General features: G+C 40.6%; 1 long non-coding RNA gene and 1 other non-coding gene across 3 annotated transcripts in view; both read left to right on the top strand.

Annotated features, from left to right (window-relative positions):
• LOC136793912 (uncharacterized) overlaps positions 1-26,946 on the top strand; it is a 49,873-nt gene extending 22,927 nt beyond the window's left edge. Inside the window, exons 2-4 of one of the 2 annotated variants that reach the window (XR_010839995.1) lie at positions 15,624-15,669; positions 22,902-23,025; positions 23,668-26,946. This is a non-coding gene — a long non-coding RNA (uncharacterized lncRNA). The remainder of the gene's footprint in view (positions 1-15,623; positions 15,670-22,901; positions 23,026-23,667) is intronic. The other variant, XR_010839994.1, reaches the window with a different exon arrangement.
• LOC131753908 (U1 spliceosomal RNA) lies at positions 17,071-17,233 on the top strand. The gene has a single exon (XR_009334970.1). It is a non-coding gene; the product is annotated as a U1 spliceosomal RNA (small nuclear RNA).
• Positions 26,947-27,337: the final 391 nt, after the last annotated feature.

The following is a 27,337-nucleotide window of genomic DNA, read 5'->3' as shown; positions in this document are numbered from 1 at the left end:
GTGGTACATATATACAATGGGATATTACTCAGCCATAAAAAGGAACGATACTGTGCCATTTGTAGAGACGTGGATGGACCTAGAGACTGTCATACAGAGTGAAGTGAGTCAGAATGAGAAAAACAAATATTGTATAATATTGCTTATATGTGGAATCTAGAAAAATGATACAGATGAACTTACTTGCAAAGCAGAAATGAGACATGGACATAGAGAACGGATGTATGGATACCAGGGGTGCAAGCGGTGGGGTGGGGGATGGATTGGGAGAATGGGATGGACATATATACACTACTATGTGTAAAATAGATAACTAATGAGAACAGACTATATAGCTCAGGGAACTCTACTCAGTGCTCTGTGGTGACCTAAATGGGAAGGAAATCCAAAAAAAAGGGGATATATGTATACGTATAGCTGATTCACTTTGCTGTACAGCAGAAACTAATACAAATTGTAAAGCAACTATACTCCAATAAAAATTAATAAAAATATTAAAATTTTAAAATAAAATGATAAACTATTTAGAGCTGTTTGATGACAAATGCCTATAAATCATGGTGTGTGGAGTGAAGCTACAGCAGCAAAACGAGAGAAATCTACTTAGATTAGAAAAGTAAGAGACTAAAAATTAATGAGAAATTTAATTTAAGAACAGAGATAAAGAATAGCATTTAAGCCCAAGGAAACCAGCAGGTAGAAGAAAGTGGGAGTTTCAGAAATTAATGGAATAGAAAATAAACATACAATAAGAGAGGACAAACAAAGCCAACAGTTGATATTCTGAGGAGATTAATAAAATAGACAAAACTCTTTCAAAGTTAATTAAGAAAAACAGAGAAAAAAGGCACAAATAAATGATTTGAGAAATAAAAAGATGATGCAGAGATTAATTGATATTATGAATGAGACATGTACACCAATAAATCTGAAGTCCTCAATTAAATGAATAAAATACCAAGAAAAAATATAACATTGTAACTGATTCAGGATGAAGTAGTTCTATTAACCATTAAGGAAATTGAATCAGTGGTTTAAAATCTTTTCACAAGGAAAGCAATAGAACCAGACGATTTGAAAGGGAAGTTCTAGCAAATATTTAAGCAACCAATAATTTTATTTTATACAAATTCTTACAGAGAATGAAAAGGAAGGAACAATCTTCAACTCACATTGTGAAACGGTCCTCACCTCGTTGGCAAAACCAGATCAAGGGGCTTCCCCGGTGGCGCAGTGGTTGGGAGTCCGCCTGCCGATGCAGGGGACATGGGTTCGTGCCCCGGTCCGGGAGGATCCCACATGCCGCGGAGCGGCTGGGTCCGTGAGCCGTGGCCGCTGGGCCTGTGCGTCCGGAGCCTGTGCTCTGCAACGCGAGAGGCCGCAACAGTGAGAGGCCCGCGTACGACAAAAAAAAAAAAAAAAAAAAAACAGATCAAGAGCAACAAAAAAGTAAAAAAAAAAAAAAAAAAAAAAAAAACCAAAGAATTACAGTTCAGTCTCACTCTGAACATGGATGCAAAAATGCTTAACAAAATTTATTAGCACAACAAACCCAGCAACATATAAAACATATAACATCATGAAGAAGTTGGGTTTACTCTAGTAATGCAAGATTGGTCTTTCAATGGAAAAAAAAAATCTGTCAATGGAATTCACCACATTATCCAAGTAAAAGAGAAAACCCATGTGGTAATCTCAATAGATGCAGATAATATTTTGAATAAAATTCCACATCTCTTTGTAAGAAATAAATTTTCTAATTAAATTGGAATAAAAGAGAACTTTGTTAATATGTTATAGGACATGTAAAACGTTCTACAGAAAACATCAGATTTAATGGCTAAATGTTGAAAGCAGTATCTTTAAATAGAGAACAAGGCAGGCAGGAGGATACAGTCACCAAAGCAGTCAACTTTGTACTGAAGGTGTTATCAATAAGAGGGAAAAGAAATAAAATATAAATATTGGAAATGAAGAAATAAAAATATCATTACTTGAAAATGGCATAATTGTCTACATTAAAAAAAACAAATCCACAAATAAATAATGAGAGGTTGATAGAATAGAACCCAGTCAATTTCAAAAGTCAATTGCATTTCCTTAAATCAGCAAAAACTCTTAGGAAATGTAAGTAAAAATCTATTTATAGAAGATAATTTATAAAATTTCAAGAAATCAGTTTGATAAAATATGGATAAGCCCTTTATGGAAGAAATTATAAAAGTTTACTGAAAGAAATTGAAGCTACCCAACTAAAGACACATCTTAAAGAGGAAGACTCAATACTGTAAAGATATAATTCTCCAAGCTGATGTGTAGATTCAATGAATTTCCAATCTAAGTGCCAAGAGGATTTTTTAAAAATAAATTTATTTATTTATGGCTGTGTTGAGTCTTTGTTGCTGCTTGTGGACTTTCTCTAGTTGCGGCGATACGGGGCTACTCTTCGTTTCGCTGCGCGGGCTTCTCATTGCAGTGGCTTCTCTTGTTGAGGAACATGGGCTCTAGGTGCATTGGCTTCAGTTTATGGCACATGGGCTCAGTAGTTTAGGCTTGCGGGCTCTAGAGCACAGGCTCAGTAGTTATGGCGCACAGGCTTAGTTGCTCTGTGGCATGTGGGATCTTCCCGGACCAGGGCTCGAACCCGTGTGCCCTGCATGGTCAGGCAGATTCTTAACCACTGTGCCACCAGGGAAGTCCTGATTTTTTTTTTTTTTAAGACAACAAACTGATTCTAAAAGGTGTATGGAAGAGGTAAGGGCCAAGAAGAATCAACACTCTTTGGAAGAAGAAAATGAAATGGGGAACTTTGATTTCACAGACAGAGAAACTTATTTTAAGTTATAAAAGACCCAACCAAGTATTGGTGGAATAGAATAGAGAGCCCAGAAGCTCATACATATATGGGAACTTGATTTATGATAGGGCTGGTATTGAGAAACACTGTAGAAATTATTGAATTTGGTAATTTGGGACAACTGGGTAGAAATATGGGTCTCTCATTCTCACCACACACAAAAATTCAGTTCCCAGAGAATTTAGGACATAAGTGGCAAAATATAAAACTCATAGGAGACTGTCTTCGTGACCTTTGGAGAGGTTTTCTTGAACAAGGTACAAAACATAAGGCAAAAGATAAAAAGCACAAGACAGAAACTTAGAGGATAACATGAATATACTAGGATATATATATAATTAAAATGACAAATACCTATCATGGAGGAGCAGGGGCCTTGGTTCTGCTGGTGAGAGTGTAGACTTGTACTAGCATCCTGGTAGTCCTAGTGAAGCTGAATATTTGCATACCTCATGGTCAAGCACTTCCATTCCTACTGACGTCCTGTAGACTTGAGATGTCCACTGGGACTTTCTGTGATGATGGAAATGTTCTATATCTACCCTCCAATATGGTAGCCATTGAGCCACACCTGGCTACTGAGCACTTAAAATACGGCTAGAGTAACCAAGGAAATGAATTTTAAAGTTTATCCAATTTTAATTCATTTAAATTTAAATAATCACTCTAGTGGATGGTGTAGCTGAAAAATGGTGCTTCCTGACATATATCATGTCATTTCATCCACGAAAATGGTAACAGTTGGGAAGGGAATCTCTTTCACATGTGTACCAGAAGACATGAATAAGATGCCCATCAAATATAGAATAGCTAAGCAATCGTGGTATAGCCGTACAATGGAAAACCACAAGGCAAGGCAAAGACAGTGCAGTAACCCCAGCACATCATGAACCTGAACAAAGAACAGAAACTCAATTAAAAGCAGGAACTGGTTTCATTTATATAAATTTTTTTAAAGGCAAAATAAAATCTATTGTTTGAGACCAAAAAGGCAATTGGCAAAACCGTGAAGAAAAAACAAGTATATGATTAACACAAAATCTGGGGTAGTGGGTACCTCTCTGGGGAAAAAGGAGGCTGAGTTTAGCAGGGGTGGCATACTGGGGGTGCCGCCTATATTTTTGTTTTGGGAGGTGGTACATATTTATTTTATTACTAGCAGAATTAAATGAAACTGAACATATACATTAGACATTCTCTTGTATGTAGATTTCATAACTAAAAAAGAAGAGATAAGAAGAGTCATCGTTTAAAAGGGTTCATGAAAGGTAGAAGATGCCTCACATAGCTTCCTCTTAAGTTTTTAAAGCATCTCCTGCTTCTATTTAATATGTTAATTCAATAAGTATGTTAATAGATCTAAAGGCAAGTAAGTACCAGCCCAGCTGAAATCATTTGCTCACAAACAAATCCAGTAAGTATTCACTGAGCCCCTACTATAGGCAGTGCTGTTCCAAATAGTAGGGATATGGTGTGGATAAAGTCCCTGCATATAATATAACTGCATATAATGTTTGATGTGAGGAGCGCTGTGGAGAGAGAGAAACCAGGGAAAGAGGCACAGGGGTGGACAAGTTTAGGTGGGGTTGGTCAGGAAGAGCTTTTCTGCAAGGCTGAGCATTGAAGAAAGTCCTAGGGGGGGATGAGGGAGGGCAGCCACGTGGATTCCTGGATGCCAAGCATCTCTGCCAGAGGGAGCCCCAGATACAAGGACCCGAGGTAGAAGCATGGGGGGGGGGAATTTGAAGGGACCACAGGAGGCCAGTGTAGCTGGAGGGGAGGCAAGATTCTAGGAGATCCTGGTGAGGTCTTGGCAATGGGAAGGAGTTTTACGATTTTGAACAGGGGACTGTCTTTTCCAATGTCTCTCTCCAGCTGCTGGGGGAAGAGTGTATGTCAGGCTCAAGTTAGAAGTGGAGAGAACAGACAGAGGGTATTCAGTGGCACAGAGAGGGGATGGGGGCCTGGGCCAGAGGTGACATGGGGAAGGTCTGAAAGTGAAAATGAGTCGGATCCAATCGGCCATATTTTACTGTATATGCAGCATTTAATTCTGCTTATCGTAGAAGGGAAAGGCTCCATGTAGAGTCCAGGAATGGAAAAAGAAGAGGAGATAAAGACCCAACACTTTCAGTCCTCTAGATTCATGACCACATCATTTGTAGTCAAGATCTTTCCAAATGGAAGTCTGAGCTGAGCCCATCTGCCCTTTAAACCCTTACTGACTTCTCATGACCCTTTGGACACTTTACGGAACCCTTAGGGCCAGCGCGGTCCTGCTGCCCGCCTCCCAGCCCCCCCCCCTCCCCTGAGGCGGGGCCACAGTCTTCCTTCAATTGTCTGAATGTATTGCTAAGTCTTAGCCTTTGCTCTGTGTAGAGCAACTGAGTCGATTCTATAATTAACTAAGGTTAATTATAGAACGAAAATGTTGTATAGCTGTATGCTCTCAGAGTAGTGTCTGGCACATAATAAGAACTTAATAAAATTTTAACCTTTATTAGAAGAGATTTTACAGTTCCTCTATGAGCCTGCCTGCCAGTTCCCCATTGATTGTCCATTTGCAAAGTGGACTCACGCCTTCTGAGATAGAGAATTCCACTGGGAGAAAGAGCTTCCTGACGTTGACCCCAAATGGGCCTCTTTGGAGGCTGCATCCTCTGCTCCCAGGTGTACCTCTGGGGCTTTGCAGCATTAGTCTCCTCTAAAGGTGTCAAAGCTGAGTTTCAGTTTGGAATCACCAGCTTTATCTTGGCTTCCCAATTTGGACCCAGCCAAGGAGATTTTTTTTTTTTTTTTTTACTTTTTTTTTGCTGTACACGGGCCTCTCACTGTTGTGGCCTCTCCCGTTGCGGAGCACAGGCTCCGGACGCGCAGGCTCAGCGACCATGGCTCACGGGCCCAGCCGCTCCGCGGCACGTGGGATCTTCCCGGACCGGGGCACGAACCCGTGTCCCCTGCATCCGCAGGCGGATTCTCAACCACTGCGCCACCAGGGAAGCCCCAAGGAGATTTTTTAAAGTTGAATTTGTTGATATTCTTTATTTAAAATGTTTTTTAAATTTTTATTTTACATTGGAGTATAGCTGATTGACAATGTTGTGTTAGTCTCAGGTGTGTAGCAAAGTCATTCAGTTATACATGTACATACATCTATTCTATTTCAGATTCCTTTCCCAATATAGGCTGTCACAGAATATTGAGTAGAGTTCCCTGTGCTATACAGTAGGTCCTTGTTGATTATGTATTTTATATACAGTAGTGTATATAAGTTGATATTTTTAAAAACTGTAGATTTCATATCATCAGTTGCATTTCTGGCAACTGCAAATGCCCCAGAGCCAGGTCACAGACGCCCTGACGCATGCCTCCTTCATTGATGGTTTTCGTTATACTTGGAGGCTTACACGCCCGGCCCTGGCAAGCCTTTGAGTTTGAGACCCCCTAATCCACGTTCCCTGTCAGCTCTTCAGTCCTTGAAAGAAAGTTGCTATACGCCCCATCGCTTTCTCTCCCCGTGTAAACTTCCTTCCTCGCAACAGTGGCAACAAACCCACAGACCTCCTTCCTTCCCGTGGGTTTTATAGATAGTCATCTCGAGAACGTAGGGGTAACAAAAATATTAACTATAAGGATGTAGCCCAGTTTGTGCAATTCTGCAAACTCCTTTCAGCGCTAGTGTTTCATCTTTAGATACTAAGTTTTTTCTGGGGCAGCTGAATTTGATTGGTTGATCACTTTGATTTCTGAGGGTGAAACCCTATCCCTCCCTCCTAACACCCAGCCACAGAGAGCAGGGCTGGCTTCTCAGGGCAGCAGTGTGACATAGGCAGCAATCTCCGGGCTTGGAATAAAGTTCTAGAAAGAAATGCACACAAGAATCAGAGACAGTCTGCAGAAAGAAACAGCTGCCTCGTCCACCATTCCTTTATCTGTTCATTTACTTGCTTTCGCATTACTCGATTAAGATGTTCATACCTTCACTGCATCTCAGAGAGTTGATCCGAGAGGTTGCCCTAGTGCTGGAGACAGAGTTCCTGCCCTAGGGGCCAGAGTTGCCAGTACTGGGCTGTTTCAAGCAAAGCCGTCACCCGGGCTTCGGGACAGTGGACCGTCGGGGGTTCACTGCCAGGGTGTGCCTCATGTCTCTAAATTGTCAGATTCTGTGCGAGGTCCTCTGCAGGAAGTCTGCTGAAGACGACCGCACCATGGTCACCCCAAGGTTTGGCTAGTTTCCCCTCATTGCCAGGACAAACATTTCCAAGGGACGCTTGTGCTGATTCGAGGACCCCTGGCTGGGGTGGCGGCAGGCAGCTGTCAAGGACATTCCTGGACTTTGGAATGATGCAGTTTCTTCAGGGTCAGGGAATTCTGACAGATCTCGCAGGTTCCAGGAGCCGATCACAGGAGCGCAGGGTTTGGCTCCAGAGGAAACGAGTGTCAATGAAACGTGTGTCATTCTTGCCTCGATTGTAAACTCTCCCAGTCGGGAAAATATTGGGGGTTGTTTCGCTGCACTTGTGACGAGAAATGAGAGGGCATGATTGCCTTTGATCACCTTTTTCGGGGAGTTTGCAGGAACAGAAATCCAAATGATGGTGTAAGTTCGTTTTCAGGAATTAATTCTTTTTTCTCTCCAACTCTTGCCAACGGAGCACCATTGTCATCTGGTTGCAGCCCCTTAGGTGATGCTAGACCAGGGAAGAAGATTCAGAGGGCTCTATCGATACTTGCAGAAATTTTTGACATAAAAAACAGAGCTGCCGGGGTCTGTTTCTTTTCACATTTCCGTGTCAGAGGCTGTGTGTTTAAAAATGTCATTCAGCTGCTGAGGTATCGACCGGAGACCTGGCCCCTATGAGAAGTTCTGGGGAGCAGTGTCTGCAAAGCCCCTTTGCACACCTTCCAGAATTTTTGAAATAAATCCGTTCAAGGTGGCTCCTTCTGGGGTCACGCAGTGACAGCTGTGAGCCGAGCTGTGTAATGTGCAGACCTAGGAGGTGTCAGAAGTAAAAACATCTCTCAGTTCTACTGAAGTTAGTAAGTCAAGTTAAATCATCCACATATGTGGAAACAGAAGATTTTCAAAGCAGCGCCTTCATTATAAAAAATGTGTTAAAATTAGTAACTATTTTATATCTTGCCTATTTTCCCCATCCAACCTAGTTTTTTTTTTTTTTTTTTTTTAATCCAAATATAGACTTCGCAGTATTAGGTAGAGATGCACAGAGTTACTAAGAGATGAAATCAGGGTTGAATTTATTACCCTTAGATAATAAGTGCCCCTGGATAACTTTGACAACTGTGTTTTGGGGAATGTGGTCCAGCTGAAGTGGGAGCCCTCTCCCTCTCCACCTGAAAAGTCTAAGAAAAGGTTTTCTTGTCCCTCATTTTTTGTCCTGGGGGCTTGTCTGATTTTCATTACTTCAACCTAGAGTCTTTGGGGAGCATGTTTCTGGTACCTTCTCTGAACTTGGGTTTTTGTGCTGGCATCGGAGTAGGTTCTTTATGACATTCCTAGAAGGACTGACGAATACAGTTCTTTATTGCATCACAAAGTAAACTCATTGAACTTTTTCTCTGCTGTAATGTAATTTCATGGAAACTGACAGCCCTTGAGACATCAGCTCAAAAGCCACACTTGGGACCTAAGCTCTTACGGCATTTTGTAGTCAGTATTGGGACTGTTAGTTACTTTTCTCTTCTCCTGGGAACAGCACCCCTATATCCTTTTGGAGAACTGCCCTTACCCATTGTCTGGGGTCTTGTTGGACTGTCACTTGCTCCTCCCTCCATGTATGAATTTGTGGCCCAAGGTGAGCCAATCAGATATTTCGTCTCTCTCTCTCGACTTTGAATCTTGGTCTCAGTGAGCCAGGACAGGGGCAAAAGTGGCTGCAGGGGATTCCTCCAAATGACGGCATGGCCATGTAGCTCCTGCTACGGGGTCCTCAGACTCACCCTGGTTCCTTTCTTCTTTGAGTCTGTTCCTTCCCCTGTGACAGCCACACCTGGTCCCTGTACTTCCTTTTTGGGGATTAGAGCCAGTGTCCTTTTGGTGTCTGTTACCAAAGAATCCTCACGGCTATGCCCACACAGAGGGGATGCCACTGATACAGTTTTCCATGATCCATGTTAGAGGTGAAAGATCAGAAGGCGTATTTTTGTGCTGAACATTTTGTGTTGGCCCCTCCCTTCCTCCCTCCCCTTGAAATCGGAGCTCTGTGTAGAGAAGTCTGCCTGTTACTGTGAGCGTAGAAGGACACAGCAACTTCAGAGATGCAGACTTTTGGTGGAAGGGGACGGAACTGCAGAAAATGGCTTAGTCTCCACCTCTGTCCTCTGTTCAGAGTCACAGGTATCAGAGTATCAGTTTAACCATCTCCCACTTTCAGACGAAAGGCAGAGAAGGGTAGCAACTTTCTTAATGTAATGTCCATTCCATTCCTCAACCTAAACTCTGAAGGAGAAAGACACAGATAAAACAGTTTGTCAAGGGGACATGGGGATATGTGTATGCATATGGCTGATTCACTTTGTTGTGCAACAGAAACTAACACAGTATTATGAAGTGATTATACTCCAATAAAGATCTATTTTTTAAAATAATAATAAAATAAAATGAAAAGAAAATTGTCAGATAAAGCCATGACATTATTTTGCCATTTCTTATAATTTTTATTACTCTTGTAACTTATTATTTTATTTTTTTAGAATATCTAAATCCCATAAACTGTGGTTGAAACATTTCCTTTTGTTCTGTCTGCCCCGCAGACAAAATAGCAGACGGCTGACATTCTCTCCTGACATTCTCTCCTGTTGAAAAGAACAGTCTCACCTCTTCTCATCTCCTTCCTTTTGTTTGGAGAGGTTCCCTGATCCTTAAAGCTGTAATCCATGTTGTTCACCCACTGGGCCTGGGCCTGGCCTCAGTACCCACACCCCCCAGCCTGGCTCCAACTCACCGTTCCAGCCTCCTGCTTCATAAGCCTTTCATGTCTCTCTCCTGGCTTGCCGGTGGGCTGGTGGTTCGCCAGGCGTGTCATCCTTGTCCTCACTGCCACCGGCCTGCCTTCGCTTTTGCTCTGCATTCACTTGGGAACCCCTTACCCGCTTCTTGATCTGACACCAATGCTCCCAACCTGGGAAAATGTGATCTACGGTCACGATTCTCTTCTAACAATGCTGTTCCTCTTCTTTTTCTGACATTTCGTGGCCATGTGCCTTTCCCCACACATTTAATAGTGTGCAGCATGCCCCTGAGTGGAGAACAGGGCAGGGAATGTGCTAAAATCTAAGCGTAGTCAAAGGGCAGCTGGAACATCTATGGAGACTTTATGCAAATTAGAAAAAGGTGCTCCTTTAAGCTGACTTGACCACAGGCTGGGGTGCGGAACAGCTGCTGAATTCCAGCCCCCACTTACCTCTTTAGCCTTTTTCAGTGCACAACCTGACCAGCTGTACATGGTGGTCCTGAGGAAAACAGGTAGTTTAAAATCTTTGTGGATATAAGCCTAATATCACCTTTTTTTTCTGTGTGTACACTGGTTTTTATATGTGTGTAGGATCTTATTGTGCACCAAGCACTTTTAAATCAATCTGCTTTTCATTATAAAAGTAATATATACTCTTTATGTTAAATTCATAAAACACAAAAAGCTGTAAAAAGAGAAAGTAACAATGATTCATTACCATATCTCAAAGCTTTATCTCTTGTTTATTTTAGCAGATTTTCAATCTTACCTTTTTAATATGTTTATAACATATATTAATAGCTATTATTTCATTTGATTATCACAAAAATCCTGCAAGCTGATTTATTTATTTATTTATTTGCGGTACGTGGGCCTCTCACCGTTGTGGCCTCTCCCGTTGCAGAGCACAGGCTCCGGACGTGCAGGCTCAGCGGCCACGGCTCACGGGCCCAGCCGCTCCGCGGCACGTGGGATCCTCCCAGACCGGGGCACGAACCCGTGTCACTGCATCGGCAGGTGGACTCTCAACCACTGCGCCACCAGGGAAGCCCCCTGTTAGCAAATTTAATCAGAAATGATTATGCCCATTTTGGAGAGAAATAAGAATATGGGAAGTGGAGAGTTGAGTGGGACACTGTGGAGAAAATGAGAAAATGGCATTAGAGAAAATGGTGTCCTGAGAAGGCAGAATTTCTTGAATGACGTGTCTGCACCCTTCTTCAGTCCCCATTTTCTCACTGGAGTATTCTGTGACTGAATGACTGTGTGATCTATACCCCTGCAAAGCCTGCTCCCTGTGACCCGTGGGACTGGAGATTTGAAGTGTAGCTTCCCGTCACTTTGTTCACTCATTCATTGAATGAGATTAGGCAACAGAATCCTTATAAAATACTTGTGCCTGGGGCAGAGGAGTCGTTGGACAGAAGTGAGTCAGGGTCCTGATCATAATTGGTTTTGAGTGGTCACTGTGGCCCTGGCACCGGGATGACGGCTCTGAATTCATTCTCCCTTTTGATCTTCAAGACCATCCAGTGAGGAGGGCAAGTTGTGCTGTGGGTAGAATGGGCTCATCTATTTGTAAATTCTTAGGACAAGGCAATTCTAGTTGTAAAATCTTAGGACAAGGAAGCTTAGCACTGATGAATGTTCTGTCCGGCTGTATTACCTGGACCTGATGCAAATTTTAAAAATCTGTTTACATGAATGAACTTATCTATGAAACAGAAACAGACTCACAGACACAGAGAACAGACTTGTGGTTGCCAAGGGGGTGGGGGAGTTGGGGGAGGGATGAACTGGGAGATTAGGATTAGCAGATGCAAACTACTATATATAGAATGGATAAACAACAAGGTCCTACTGTATAGCATGGGGAACTATTTCAATATCCTGTGATCAACCGTAATGGAAAAGAATATGCAAAAGAATCAATCTATCTATGTATAACTGCATCACTTTGCTGTACACCAGAAAGTAACACAACATTGTAAATTGACTATATACTTCAATAAAATAAATTAAACACACAATTAAAAGTTTGTTTATAATGACAAGGAACCTTCCATTTTAGCCTAAATAGATCTATCTAGAGGTGTTTCTTCTTCTTTTTTTTTTTTTTTTTCGTTTTTGGAAACTTACACTGATATGTAACGTGTTCCTAAGAACTGCTTTCTAAAGAAATAAAAGGAAGTCATTTACAGGTTAGATCTGGCAAGACCCAACACATTCCTAAACCTCTCAACTTAGATATTTTTAACGTAAGAATTCCAATGGATCCGAAGTTGCCCAAGGAATCTCGAAGCACTGAAATTGGATTTAATCCCAGGTTTGCCATGAACATGTTTCTGTCCCATGATAATGACCTTATCTTTAATAATGCTAGGTGGTTTGCCATTAACCACTGAGCTGCACGCGCATGTTTAAAAGCTGGTGTTTCCTGTGTTTCACGACTCCCAGGTCTCTCCCCTCTGGAAACTAACCACAGATCACTCTCCTGACTTTGTGTCCCTTTCAGCTACAGCCTTATTTTTATCTTCTTTTTTATGGCCAAAGCTCTAGAAAGTGTTGTCAACATTCTGTTCTTCCATTGACTCGATTGCAATCTGGCTTCCTCTGGTCTTATTTCTTTAAAGTCACCCCTGCTAGTGGTCATGTCCAAAATGAGAAATTTAGAGAAGGGGACCAGCTGAGGGGCAGTTTTGCCCCCAGCCCCCAAACAGTACCCATGATAGCCATTGTTACTCCATGATACTTTCCTTTTTGGAATCCTTTTTGAGACCATCTCCATCAAGTGACCAGAGTGGCACACAGGGAATGAATGATGCCATTACCATCCTGGGGTCAGCCAGTCCCTGCAGTGGGAAGTCGCAAACCATCCTCTTAGAGAGAAGAAAGCAGAGGGGCCATGTGACAGGTGAAGGGACCCCCAAGAGAGGTGGGCTCAAGGCTGTCTCCTCCACTGCTTGTTCGAAAATGGACTTGAGCAAGTTTGCTCTGGGCCTCAGTTTTCCTTAAAGGGGAATAATAACACCTATTTTATTAGATACAACTATAGGACCCTCACTAAGTATTTAACTATTTGTATCAGCAAACAAAGCGGAGGAAAACACAGCAGTTGTCGCTAAGCAGCTGGTTCGTAGAGGCCCTCTCAGGTCTTGTCCTGGCTTTTTTTTCTCTTCTGTTCATGGATATATTAGGCCCTGCCAAGCTGACCTATGCCATCCAGTACACAGACAGAGGATGGGCTTGAAAGTGGGATCCCAGCTTATTAACTTCCAGTTATGATTCACTTCCAGTGAAATGTATTTGTGCATTTGCTATGCAAGGTGCCCTCTCTTTGCCAGACACCAAATTACTGTCTACAACGGGGGGATAGACTTGGCCAGGAAACGCAACGTCTCCGGTGCTCTGTAGAGGGCATTCTGTTCCAGGCCCTCACCTTGACTCAGGAATCCAAATTAGACAGCAGAAGTGAGCTTCCGAGGGACAGTCTCATCTCACCGTCGGTTGAGCCCCCAGAGGTTCTGTGGCTCCTTTCCAGCTCTTTCTGCCTTGACAATGTTATGAGTCACAATGTAAATAATTTTTCTCCAGCAGTGTCTTCAAGAAAACCTTACATTTGAGAAAGACAAATATCATATGGTATCATTTATATGTGGAATCTAAAAAATAGCACCAATGAACTTAATTACAAAACAGAAACTGACTCACAGACATAGAACAAAAACGTATGGTTACCAGGGGAAGCAGGGGGAAGAAATGAGGAGTAGGGAATTAACAGATGCAGTTTACTATATATAAAATAGATGAACAGCAAAGATTTGCTGTATCGTAGGGAACTATATTCAATATCTTGTAATAACCTATAATGGAATAGAATTTTTAAAAAGACTATATACATATATGTGTAACTCAATCACTTTGCTATACACCTGAAATTAACACAGCATTGTAAATCGACTATACTTTAATTTAAAAAAAAAGAAAACCTTACATTTAAAAGTGCTGAGCAATTTATCAGGTGTTTTTACATGCATGCATTATAGATAGGCAGGACCAAAGTTTACATATATCATTCTTTGCTCACTAGAAAAGTAAAAGTAAGCCTACTCCGTTCCAGGACTTGCCCAAGTCACCAAGTATTCTGGTTATCTCTTGCTGTGTAACAAGGCAGTCATTCATTTGGCTCAAAAGTCTGCAATTAGGGTCGAACTTACTGGAGAAGATGCCTCTCTTCTCCACAAAGTTGGGTCCTCTGCTGGGAAGAATTAAACAGCTGGGTGGTAGAGTCATCTCACTTAATGTGTCTTGTGCCTGAGCTGAGATGATGGAAGGCTGGGCTCAGCAACCTATACCTGGCCTCACAGTGTAGCTTGGGCTCCCACACATCACTGTGATCTCAAAATAGATTTCCTGCAGAGCAGCCCAGGGCTTGAAAAGGGAGTATTTCAGTGAACAAGGCAGAAGTGGAATGGCCTTTTTATGACCCAGCCTCTGAAATCACATGGTACCACTTCCGCTGTTACTCTATTGGGTGAAGCACTCCCAGGCCCATTCAGACTCAAGCAGTGGACACAGAGACCCCGCCTCTGGAGGCAAGCAGCGTCAGCAAATTTGGGGTGTGTTTTAAAACAACTACAGCAAGTGTCAGAACAAGACCTGGAACTATTGAGTCTAAATTCAGATTTATCATAACTAGGTTAGTAGGGGCTACGGGGGGAATGCCAGAAGATTCAGTGAATTGGGTAGAATTCACTTCAGCCTCTGGATCTTTTACTTATTAGGTGTGTGATATTAGACACACAGATATTCTACCTCTTTGAGTCTCGGTTTCATTATCTATATATAAAATGAAGAAAACAACCATTCTAACCTTGTCCCAATGATTAAATTAAACGAGGCTTGTAAAAAACTAAGAGAGTGTTTGACACAGAATAGGTGCTCGATAAATGGGAACTACGAATAAAACAATTAGAAATACCCATTTAAAAATAAATAGGACTGGGGCTTCCCTGGGGGCGCAGTGGTTGAGAATCCGCCTGATGATGTAGGGGACACGGGTTCGTGCCCCGGTCTGGGAAGATCCCACATGCCGCGGAGCGGCTGGGCTCGTGAGCCATGGCCGCTGAGCCTGCGCAGCCGGAGCCTGTGCCCCACAACGGGAGAGGCCACAACAGTGAGAGGCCCGCATACCGGAAAAAATAAATAAATAAATAAATAGGACTAACTTTAAAATTATTATTGTTATTAATATCATGTTTATTGTTATGAATCACCTGGTAGGTCATAATCCTAAGAAATATGTCTCCTCTCCTTCCTTCCTCCATGGTACTCGCTCCAATGGGGCCATCACTCCCCCATCAGGTGGGCCTGATTCCTCCCCCACTTCCTTGTGTCCCTGTAGTCCTGGGGAGTAAAGGACGTTTGCTAACCTCTGGTTACTTTGCTTCCACTCTTCAGTTTCTTGGCTTATTCTCTCATCTGTAAAACTATCCCCTCTGCTTGGAATATCCAGCATGGTGTCTGTTTCCCTGAGTGGACCCTGACATATACAGGTCAATGTACAAATGACACCGGGGGTCTGTCAACAAGGATGAGGAGGGCTGGGGAGAGGATATGCATAAGAACAAGGTGTTTCCCTCCCTCTCTCCTTCCCTCCTCCCCTCTCTTCTTTTGCTCCTACCCTCCCTCCTTTTTTTTTTTTTTTAACATCTTTATTGGAGTACAATTGCTTTATAATGGTGTGCTACTCTCCCTTCTTTCCTTTCTTTTTTGTTTTCTCTTTTTCGGAGATGGAGCAATCCTATGAGTGATCCTCCACAGCTTGCTGTTTTCACAGTAAGTACACATAACTCTAATTCATACAGTTCTAATTCACTTAAAACACTGCATGGCGCTATTTACAGTAGTCAAGACATGGAAACAACCTAAATGTCCACCAACAGATGAATGGATAAAGAAGATGTGGCAGATATATACACAATGGAATATTACTCAGCTGTAAAAAAAGATTGAAATAATGCCATTTGTAGCAATGTAGATGCAACCGGAGATTATAATAATAAGAGAAAAAGAGAAAGAGAAAGACTTTATGATATCACTTATATGTGGAATCTAAAATATGACAAAAATGAACTTATCTACAAAACACGGACATGGAGAACAGGCTTTTGTTTGCCAAGGGGGAGGGAGTTGGGGAAGGGATGAAATGGTAGGTTGGGGTTAGCAGATGTAAGCTTTTATATATGGAATGGAGAGACAACAAGGTCCAGCTGTATAGCACAGAGAACTATATTCAGTATCCTATGATAAACCATAATGGAGAAGAATATAAAAAAGAAAGTATGCAAGGACTTCCCTGGTGGCACAGTGGTTAAGACTCTGAGCTCCCAATGCAGGGGGCCCAGGTTTGATCTCTGGTCAGGGAACTAGATTGCACATGCATGCCACAACTGAGAGTTGGCATGCACAATCAAGGAGCCTGCCTGCCGCAACTAAGACCTGGTGCAACTAAATAAATATTTTTTAAAAATCCGTATATAGGAGATGGAAGCAACCTAAGTGTCCATCATCGGATGAAAGGATAAAGAAGATGTGGCACATATATACAATGGAATATTACTCAGCCATAAAAAGAAAAGAAATTGATTTATTTGTGGTGAGGTGGATGGACCTAGAGTGTGTCATACAGAGTGAAGTAAGTCAGAAAGAGAAAAACAAATACCGTATGCTAACACATATATATGGAATCTAAGGAAAAAAAAAAAAAAAGGTCATGAAGAACCTAGGAGTAAGATGGGAATAAAGACAGACCTACTAGAGAATGGACTTGAGGACATGGGAGGGGGAAGGGTAAACAGGGACGAAGTGAGAGAGTGGCATGGACATATATACACTACCAAACGTAAAATAGATAGCTAGTGGGAAGCAGCCTCATGACACAGGGAGATCAGCTCGGTGCTTTGTGACCACCTAGAGGGGTGGGATAGGGAGGGTGGGAGGGAGGGAGACGCAAGAGGGAAGAGATATGGGAACATACGTATGTGTATAACTGATTCACTTTGTTATAAAGCAGAAACTAACACACCATTGTAAAGCAATTATACTCCAATAAAGATGTTAAAACAATGCATATATATGTGTAACTGAATCATTTTGCTGTACAGCAGAAATTAACACAACATTGTAAATCAACTATACTTCAATTAAAAAATGTAAAAAATAAAAAATAGCTGCATGACACTTACCTGGCAGGGGAGTTACCATGATTGAAAAGGTGGTTTTCCCCAGGGTGAGGCTTATCCATCGCACTCTGGATCTACCCACCCCCGCGATTTCCCCAAATGTGGGAAACTCGACCGCATAATTCGTGGTGGGGGGGGACCGTGTTTGCGTTCTCAACTACATAAAATAAAAAGCTGCATGATATTCCATATTATGGATGCACCCTAGCACGTCTATTCATTTCACTATTGATAGACTGTAGTTTACAGTGTTTCAGTTTTTGCTACAACAAATAGTCCTACATTAACCATACGTTTATGCACATACATCCCTGTAGATTCACTCTCATTTCTGTAGAATACATTTCCAAAGGTGGAATTTCTGGATCAAAGAGTATGTGTATTTTTAAATTTGTCAACTAAAGAAATATTTTTAAATCAAGAAACATCACCAGATTACTTTCCCCAAAGTCTGTAGCATTTACCTTCCCTTTAACAACTTATTTCCACTAATTATTCAGCACCAAAAGACCTCCGTGCTTATATTTGGATAACTAAAACCAGGCTTGGCCCTTGAAATGTCTATTTGATGAATCAAGGATTTGGAGAGTGAAGAATCAGATAATAAAAGCCATGCCCAAGTTTGCTGATTGAGATAAGTTTTTATTATTTATGGGTTTGTTCTGTTTTACCCCCTGCATGCCATAAAAAGTCAGCTTTTGAAAAAGGGCCTTCTCTCTACAGAAATCCCATCCTCTAATCTGTGAGCCCATGTAGGTGTCCTTGATATATTTTATAATAAGGCACTTGAGAGGCTAATTGCATTGTATTTATAGCCTGTAGAGGTGGTTCCCACTTCAAATGAGGAGTTTCCTTGGTAATGTACTAATAACCACAGGTTCCGAGAGGCTAAACTGAGACTAACGCAGGAAAATTCAAAGCGGGACTTGCAGGGGACCCCAGAAAGGCACTGAAGGGATCAGACAGACCGCTTGAGAGAGACAGGAGAGGCCTGGGGCGAGGGTGCATTTCATTTGATTCCTGTGCCTTCTGGGTTTTCCAGTAACCTTGGGTTTAAAATCTGCACCAATGTTAAGCTTGGTATTGACTATCCTGAATTCCTATTGTTCAAAAGATCCAAATGTCTCTATGGAGTCTGAAAAGCTGCCCCTGATTTCTGGTCCACCCAGACCCCCTGCTGTCCTGTATTCTACTACTGCCCACTTCCAACTGTCCAACGTTCCCGGGAGATTTCATCTCTCCTTCAGGACGGATGAAGTAGCTAGGCTGCCTCTCCTTTTATCTCTTTATCTCTCTTCCAATTCCCATTATATTTTCCAGTTAACACTAACCAGTTCCAAATTACTGTGAATCACTGTGAATAAGTGTCATTTCAGCACTTACATAGTTGGTTTGAAATAATAATAATTATATTAGTAAATACGAATGGAAAACATTTTGGACCATTGTGTTCTAAGCACTAAGCTAGACAGACACGATAGTTCTGTAAGCAGGAATAATGATCTGTTTGACAGAGGATGGGACTGAGGCTCAGAGAGGGTTAGTGACTTGCCCCAAACCACACAGGCAGACGTGGACTTTAAATGCAAACCTTACTGGACTTTGACATCTGTGCTGTGTTTAGACTGTCCCACCTCCAGGCAGCCTGCCAAAGGGCACTGGCTGATCATTATTTTGAAGGGCGTACACTGTCTCTGCTGTGGCCCTTCGGTCTGCTTCGTCCTCCTTCTCATCATCCCATGTGGTGAAGACCCACTGTGTCCCAGGCACTGGGGGAGGTGCCTTCATAGACCAGGTTACGAACTACCTTGTATGATTCCAGGAAGGTGGGGACCTCATCTTGTGCGTTTGAGTTCGTGCAGTTCCTGGCCCAGTGCTGAGGGTCTGGTACACACTCAAGCCGTTATTTCTTCTTTTCACCATAAGTGTTTTGACGGCATAGGACTGCTCACCACTTTCTTATAGATTCCTTCTCCGCTCGGTGCCTAAGGCAGAGCCACACCTCTATCCTAACCATTTCATGATCTTTTAGCAGTTAACCTTTTATATGGGGTGTTCACACACCTTTCACCCTCGTCTGGAGACCAAATGAAATTACTAAATAAATTCAGTGAGCTCAAAAGAAGGCAGAAAAAGAGGAAAAGGGGAACAAAGAAGAAGGACAAATAAAAAAATAAGTAGCCACCTTATAAATTGAAACGCAGCCATATCAGTAACTACACTGATGGTCTAAATGTAAATGATCTAAACACCTCATGGCAAGACTCATTATTAGTTAAGTATGTTTATTACAAAGTTAATCTATAGATTTAACAAAATCCATATCATTCCTATTTCACAGGCAAGGAAACCGAGGCCATGAGACACTGACACTCATCTGAGTGAGTGAACTGCATCAAATGTCATATCTATAGAGCAGGGGTTCTCAACCAGGGGTGATTTGCTCCCCACCCCCAGGGATGATGTTTGGAAATATCTGGAGATATTTGGTTGTCACCACCGGGAAACTGCTACTGGCATGTAAGAGGTAGAAGCCAGGGATGCTGCTATACATCCTACAATGCCCAGGACAGCCCCCTGCAACTAAGAATTATCAGAACCAAATGTCCATAGTGCTGAGGTTGAGAACTCTGGTATAGAAGAAAGAAAGGAGGCATATCTGACCACATTTTCTGCCGTTGGTTATCTTAAGAGATGTGATTTTTATATAATACTCACAGAACATTGAATGTTTTCTTTCCCTCATAAGATGTGAGCCCACAGAACTAAAAAATAACTACTATTTATGTAGGGGGTATAAGGGACACCATAGGCTATCATTCTTAAAGTAGGTTAGCCTTAATTTTCTTTTTAAAAAAATTATAGTTGATTTACAATATTGCATTAATTTCAGGTGTACAGCATAGTGATTCTTCTTTTTTTCAGATTATATTGCATTATAGGTTACTAATGAGCCTTAATTTTCAAATGAATTTTTAATAAACTCAAAAAAATAATGTATATATTACCTTCTTTCCCATCTGAAGAGACCAAGGGCAACAGATGGTATTATGGGACAACATTATTAAGACATGGGTTTTGTGGCTCAAGTCAAGTGTCAAAGTTTGTTTCAAATCATATGGTTCCATTATCTAATCAGGGAAAATGTTGGACCTAGACCTCTTTCCATTAAGAGCTCCTGGTCCTATACGTATAACCAAATAAAAAGCCTGAATGAATAACTTAAGTTCTAGCTGTCAAAATGATATGCCATTGATGGATGAAATTATATGACATCTGGGGTTTGTTTTAAAATACGCCAGCAAAAACAAAAAAAGAGGTGGTAAATGAACAAGTTCAGCAAAATGTTGGTACTTGTTAAAGCTCGATGATGGTTACATAGGAATTCCTTTCACTTTTCTTTCTACTTTCATGTAAGTTTGAAAATTTCCAGAAAAAACATCTAAAAAATGTGTACTATGACCCTCTACAGAGTGATAAGCAATGTCATTAGATATAACTTGTTTCTTGTTCCTTCTCTGTGGATTCACAAGTGATTTCTTGAAGGAAATTCCATGCATGTGTCTAGATATTGTTTAATCCAGCAGGCTGTTTATCATCTCAGTGTTTTCAGGGAACTTTGAAAATTAAAAGTGACCACAATATGGGGAAAAGATTTAAATAGGCACTTCATAAAGGAATCTATATGCATGACCAATAAGCGCATGAAAACATTCTCAGCATCATGAGTTATTTGAGAAATGTGATTAAACAATGAGATAGATACCCCTACACACTGATTAGAATCTCCAAGTAAAAAGATGGATAACTACGGGCTTCCCTGGTGGTGCAGTGGTTAAGAATCCACCTGCTAATGCAGGGAACATGAGTTTGAGCCCTGGTCTGGGAAGATCCCACAGAGCAACTAAGCCCGTGCACCACAACTACGGAACCTGAGTGCCACAGTTACTGAAGCCTACATCCTTAGAGCCCGTGCTCTGCAACAACAGAAGCCACTGCAATGAGAAGCCCGCACACTGCAACGAAGAGTAGCCCCCACTTGCTGCAACTAGAGAAAAGCCCGTGCGCAGCAACAAAGACCCGAGGCAGCAAAAGATAAATAAATTTATTAAAAAAAAAAAAAGATGGATAACTACCAAGTGTTATCTAGGAGGAGGAACACCTATAACTCTTATATTTTTGGACAAACAAAAGTGGAAGGAAATTATCATCATGTAGTGTAGACCTACACTAAAAACAAAGTTAAAGAAAATCCTTTATGTAGAAGAAAATGATTCCAGATGAAAATCTGGGACTACACAAAAGGATAAAGAGCATTGGAAATTATGGATACTTGTATGTTTATACAGGTGAATGTACATATTTCCTTATTATTAAACCCCTTTAGAAAGAGAACTGAGTGTTTAAACAAAAATAATAACAATGTAGTGTGGTGCTTATAACACATGTAAGAGTAAAATGTATGACAATACAAAAAGGTCAGGAAGGGAGGAATGGAGGGATACTCTTGTAAGGTTCTTATGCTCCATGGCATGATACATACCACTTAATAGTAGACTGTGTTAAGTTAAAGATGTGTACTGTGAACACTAAAGCAACCATAAAATAAAAAATCAAAGAGTTATAGTTAATAGACCAAAAAGGAGACAAAATAAAATTATTAAATAAAACCCAAGATAAGGCAGAAAAAGAGGAAAAGGGAAAGATAGGACAAATGACAAAAGCAGTAGCAATATTGTAGATTGAAACTCAACCATATCAGTAATTACACTAAATGTAAATGGTCTAAACACCTCTTTGGAAGACTCATTATTATTAAAGTATATTTATTTCAAAAATGACCTATAAATTTAACAAAATCAAAATCACAACAGGCTTAGTTAGAGAAATTTTTGAGCTGATTCTGAAATTCATATGGAAATGGAAACAACCTAGAATAGCCCAAACAGCTTTGGGAAAGAAGAAAGTTTGTTGGCTAACACTACATGATTTCAAGTCTTTTTAAAAAGCTGTAGAAATCAAGATAGACAAAAAGCACAATGAGACAGAATACAGAGTCCAGGAGTCCAGGAAGTTTAGTCTACCCATATGCAAAAAAAAAGAAAAGAAAAGAAAAGAAAAGAAAAGCAAAAAGGACTTCAATCTATATGTTGCATCATAACAAAAATTAACTCAAGTTGGACCATATGACATAACATTACATTTAGTAAAACCTAAAAGTTTGTAAAACTTCTAGAAGAAAAAAAAATTTGTGACCTTGGATTAGGCAAAGATTTCTTAGATACAATAACAAAAACATGATTCATAAAGGAACAAGTTAACAAATGATTCAAAATCCATACAATCTGCTCCTTGAAAAATGCTATTAAGTAAATGAAAAGATAAGTCTCAGCCTAGGAGAAACGATTTGCAAGTCATCTGATAAAGGATTTGTACTCAGAATATATAAAGAACTCTCAAAACTCAACAATAAGAACACAAACAACTGAATAAAAAATAAATAACAGATTTTAACAGACACTTCACCAAAGAAGAGATACAGATGGTAAATAAACACATGGAAAAATACAGGTAGTAAACACATGAAAAGATGCTAGACATTATTCGTCTTTAAGGAAATACAAATTAAAACCACAATAAGGTACCAAGCACACCTATTAGAATAGCTGAAATTTAAAGGATTCATAATAAGCAAAATATCAAGATGTGGAGCAACCAGAACTCTCATACACTTCCAATAGGTACAATGACTCTGGAAAACAGTTTGCCAGTTTCTTAAAAAGTTAATCATTCACCTACTTTATGATGTTGCCATTCTACTTCTAGGTATTTGCCTAAGAGAAAGGAAAGCACATGATCACATGATCAAATGATAAGATGGACATGAATGAATGTTCACTGTAGCCTTAAATAACGCCAAACTGGAAGTCACCCAAATGTCCATCAACAGGTAAAAGACTGTGCTATATCTATACAACTGAATCTCATCAATGAAATGAATAAACTATTGATAAACTATTTGGATGTTTCAAAATAATTATGCTGTGTTAAAAAAAAAGAGCCAAGAAAAACGAGAGTATATACCATATGATTCTATTTATATAGAACTTTAGAAAATAAAAACTACTCTGTAGTGGTATAAAGTATATCTGTTCTTGCCTGTGGTGGGTAGGGAGGAAGAGCTTACAAAGGGCACAAGAGTCTTTTGGGCTGATGGATATGTTCATTGCCTTGATTGTGGAAAATGGTCTCAGGAGTATGTGTATATATCAAAACTTATCAAAATATATACTTAAATATAGTGTTTATTGTATGTCAATTAAGCTCCAATAACACTGTTTAAATTTTTTAAAGGTTTGTTCATTTCACTTTATGTGAATTTCACCTATAAAAAGAACCAAAAGCAAAGGTTGATCTTGAATTAATAATAGGCATGTTGCAGTGTTTAGGGATAAAGGGTACTGATGTCTGCAACTTATTTGGAAATGCAGCAGCAACCGCAAGAATAAAATGGACTGATGCATGGTTAAAGGGATGGATAAATGGATAGATGTGTAATAACACAGACTTTTTTTTCCTTTTCCTATTACAGATTCTCATATCGATTTACTTCCATATCAAGTCCACCACAGAGACTTCTGGCAGAGGCTGCCACCCTGTTTCCTTATCCGATGTCTATAAAGCTTCCAGACTGGAAGGTTTTCTAGCTCACCTCTGGTTCTCCCTCAATTGTGGAGCATTCCCAGGCTTTTCTTTTGGTTCCTTCCATTAGTATTTTATCTGCAACAATGCTAGTGAAGTTTCTCTCTAATTCATTGACAAAGAAACGTTTTTACCCTTTTAATTGGCCACTGAGGAAATCCCAGCTGTTCATCCTTGGAATGCCACAGCCACAAAGAGCGTGTGTTTCATTAATCTGTATGTGAGCTAAGGTGGAAAAATGCTCATCACTGCTATTTACTTTATCCTCCAAATCTTACACTAATGGATTCTGTACAGATGTTCTATTAGTTTCCTTGGGTTGGCATCACAAAATGGTACAGAACAAGGAGTTTAAACAACAGAAATGTATTTTCTCATCGTTCTGGAGGCTGGAGGTCTGAGATCAAGGTATTGGCAGGTTTGGTTTCTCCTGAGGCCTCTCCTCAGCTTGCAGATGACCCCCTCTTGCTGCCTTTTCACATGTGCTCGAATCCTTGGTATCTCTCTCTGCGTCCTAATGTCCTGATTGAATTAGGACCGACCCTAATTGCATTATTTTAACTTAATTATCTCTTTTAAAAACATATGTCCAAATACAGTCATATTCTGAGGTACTAAAACCAAGCAGGACCATGTAGGGCTCCTGAGTACAAATCCCTTCTGTGTCCCCCATTTCTTGCTTGTAGGAAATAGGCTTCATTCAACCTCCTTGACCTTCCTTGAGTTCCAAAGGACATATTTAAACATTTGCTAATCAGGGAAGGCAGGGGATGCAGAGACTATGGAGGAGCAGTCAAGAAACAACAGTGATGGGGCAGGGTCCCAGTTCCTCCTGAAGGGATATACATAACAATATCTTTGAGTTCTTCTGCAGGAACTAAGGCCCCCACCCATGTGGAGGATGGTAACTTCAGGCTGAGCACAAGATTCCCAGAGCACCGCCCTGCTACCTTACCACCAACCAATCAGGAGAAGTCACACATCCTGCAGCCTTCATTCCAAATTTTGCCTATAAAAACGTTTCCCCCAAAACCATTGGGGAGTTCAGGGTTTTTAAACAGGAGCCACCCATTCTCCTTGCTTGGGCCTCTGCAATAAAACTTTCTCTGCTCCAGACTACAACGTTTCACTTTATTCGGCTTCACGGTGCATCAGGCACACGAACTCTGTTTGGTAACAGTACTGGGCGTTAAGGCTTCAATGTATGAATTGGGGGGGCACACAATTCAGTGCATAACAGATGTGTGAAGTGAGACATCCACAGTGTACCTGCATTCACTCTAACCCTTGCAGTGGCTTTTAGTTACAAGCCAAAAGCTTGTGATTAACACCCAAGTGGCCTTTTCCAGAGGCATGGATTCTTCCCAACTCTCTCCGCCTCATTCTAGCTTCAGGCAACCATCATCTCTCATCTGGAATGTTGCAATGGCCTCCAGGCCAATGTCCACATTTTAGTTCTTGACCTCTCTGATTGGTCCTGCACATGGTGGTCAGAGCAAGCCTTGAAACACATAGGTGTGGTCATGTCCACATGGTCAAGGTCCCCTATACTTCAGCCCTTAGTGGCAACAAGGATCAAATCCAAATTCTCACTTGGCTTTACAGTGCCCGCCCGTTTCCAAATTCATTTAGTAGCACAGTCGCCATGCTAGCTATGCCCCAGCCACCCTGGCTGCCTGTCTTCCCTTTGATGTCCCAAGGTGCTTCTCTGTCCAGGACCTTCATGCAGGCTGTATCTCTTGCCTGGACCCCCACCACTCCTACCAAGTACCCATTGTATTTAGCATGAGGCGCCCTTCCCGGGAGATGATATTTCCTGACCCCCTCTTCCCCTACCCCCATGCAGACTAGGCTAGACCCGCAGGTGTATACTTTCATTACATACTGTGTTTTCCCTTATTCTGTTTTTCAGGGCTGTTATTAATTCTACAGTTATGTGTTTTGGCCCCTGTTTCTTCTCCTATAACACAGACACCATAAAAGGAGGGAGAAGGCTCAATGCGTTCATTGCTGTAGCCCCAGTCGCTGGCCAATACATCACACATAAGTGCTCAATAAATATTAAATGAATAAATGAAGGCGTGGAAACCTTTAAATCAGCTGACCCCTAGTTGTTTGCCACCATTTACAGGTAATTCATTCTACTCTTCCTTTGATCATTTTACTCCCTCCTGGAGGTTTCATCTGTCAGATGACAGGAGATGAGGAAAAGGACCAATGAGTCATTTTCTGAGCAGCTGTAGTTAAGGTCACGTGGGAAGGGGATGGAGGGAGTAGGCAGAGAGCAAGGTTAACCGTTGAGCCGCGGTGCATTGATTAATTTTGATTGATATTCCTCATAGTTACACCACCCCATTCATTAGCATGGGTAGGTGAAGGTTGGATGTAATTTTAAACAACAGTTTGAGGCATTTCTATTCTGGTCCTGAAACAGCTTAAATATTTTATGAGTTTTTAAGATTGGGAGAAATTAAAGCAAGTATGTAATCTTGCTCTGTGTGTGTATAAATATATACACATATGAAATTTAAATATACTCACACAAAATCTTATTGTAGAGAATCTCATAAATCTAAAAAAGATAGGGAGTCTAAAAAAAACCTACCCATATGTAAACATAATATGAAAATATATTCAGTGTTAATTTCAGAATTTATTGCAATCTGCACTATATCTTTAACAATTGCACATACACTCTCCCAAGAGCGAGAGTGAATTTTTTAAAAATGAAATATTTTGCATAAAATATTTTGATATTTAAAAAAACCAATATAACTTTTTAAAAACCATAAAAGAAATGTCTAGCAGGAGTTGTGAGGAACAGTTTTAAGGGGAAAAAAGTCATTTTGCTATAGTTTTTATCCTCTGAAATTGGGACCAATGTACTAGATAATTACGTACTTTGGGATCATTAAGGGGCTTTTAGCAAATAATTTATCTAGTGTTCAAATGGGAATGTAAATAAATGAGTAATTTTTCCTTGTTAATTATAATTCTTGTGAATTACAATGTCTAGGCACCTCTCCAGGACCACAAATCCACCCATGAGTCAGAAAATGCCACCAACAATGTTGATGTTGCAGTTGATAAAGTTTTTTTTTTTTTCCATGAGTAATCATTATCTTCAATTTTAGACCATTTCAGAAATAAAAACTGACAATAAAGGTAACTTGGGTTTCATTCCATTTCTTGTATGCATTTTATGGGTTATAATATGTTTCTATATCTCAATGAAGCAATTTATAGAAGAAGTGTTACTTATAATTAAGTTCATATTATGCATATTTTATTGCAACTTGCTATAGTCAAACATCTTTTAAAAGATTAACTCCCAATTTACTCCCTATTTCTGCCAAAATGAAAAACAAAGAAAATACATTTCAGTGTGACTTAAGGTAAAAAATTCTATCGACTATAAATTTTAGAACAATTGCGATTTAGATCTTATTTGAGGTTTCAAAGCATTTTGCCACCAATTTAGTTTGATTACCGTATTATCCAGTTATGTGCATTAGAAAATGCCTCTGTGATGTGACTCCTGCAAATGATCCTGTGACTTA

This window comes from Kogia breviceps, chromosome 3 (genome assembly GCF_026419965.1).
Source record: "Kogia breviceps isolate mKogBre1 chromosome 3, mKogBre1 haplotype 1, whole genome shotgun sequence".
NCBI lineage: Eukaryota > Metazoa > Chordata > Mammalia > Artiodactyla > Physeteridae > Kogia > Kogia breviceps.
Note: the sequence above shows the minus strand (reverse complement) of the source record. Positions and strands in the feature narration are given on the sequence as shown.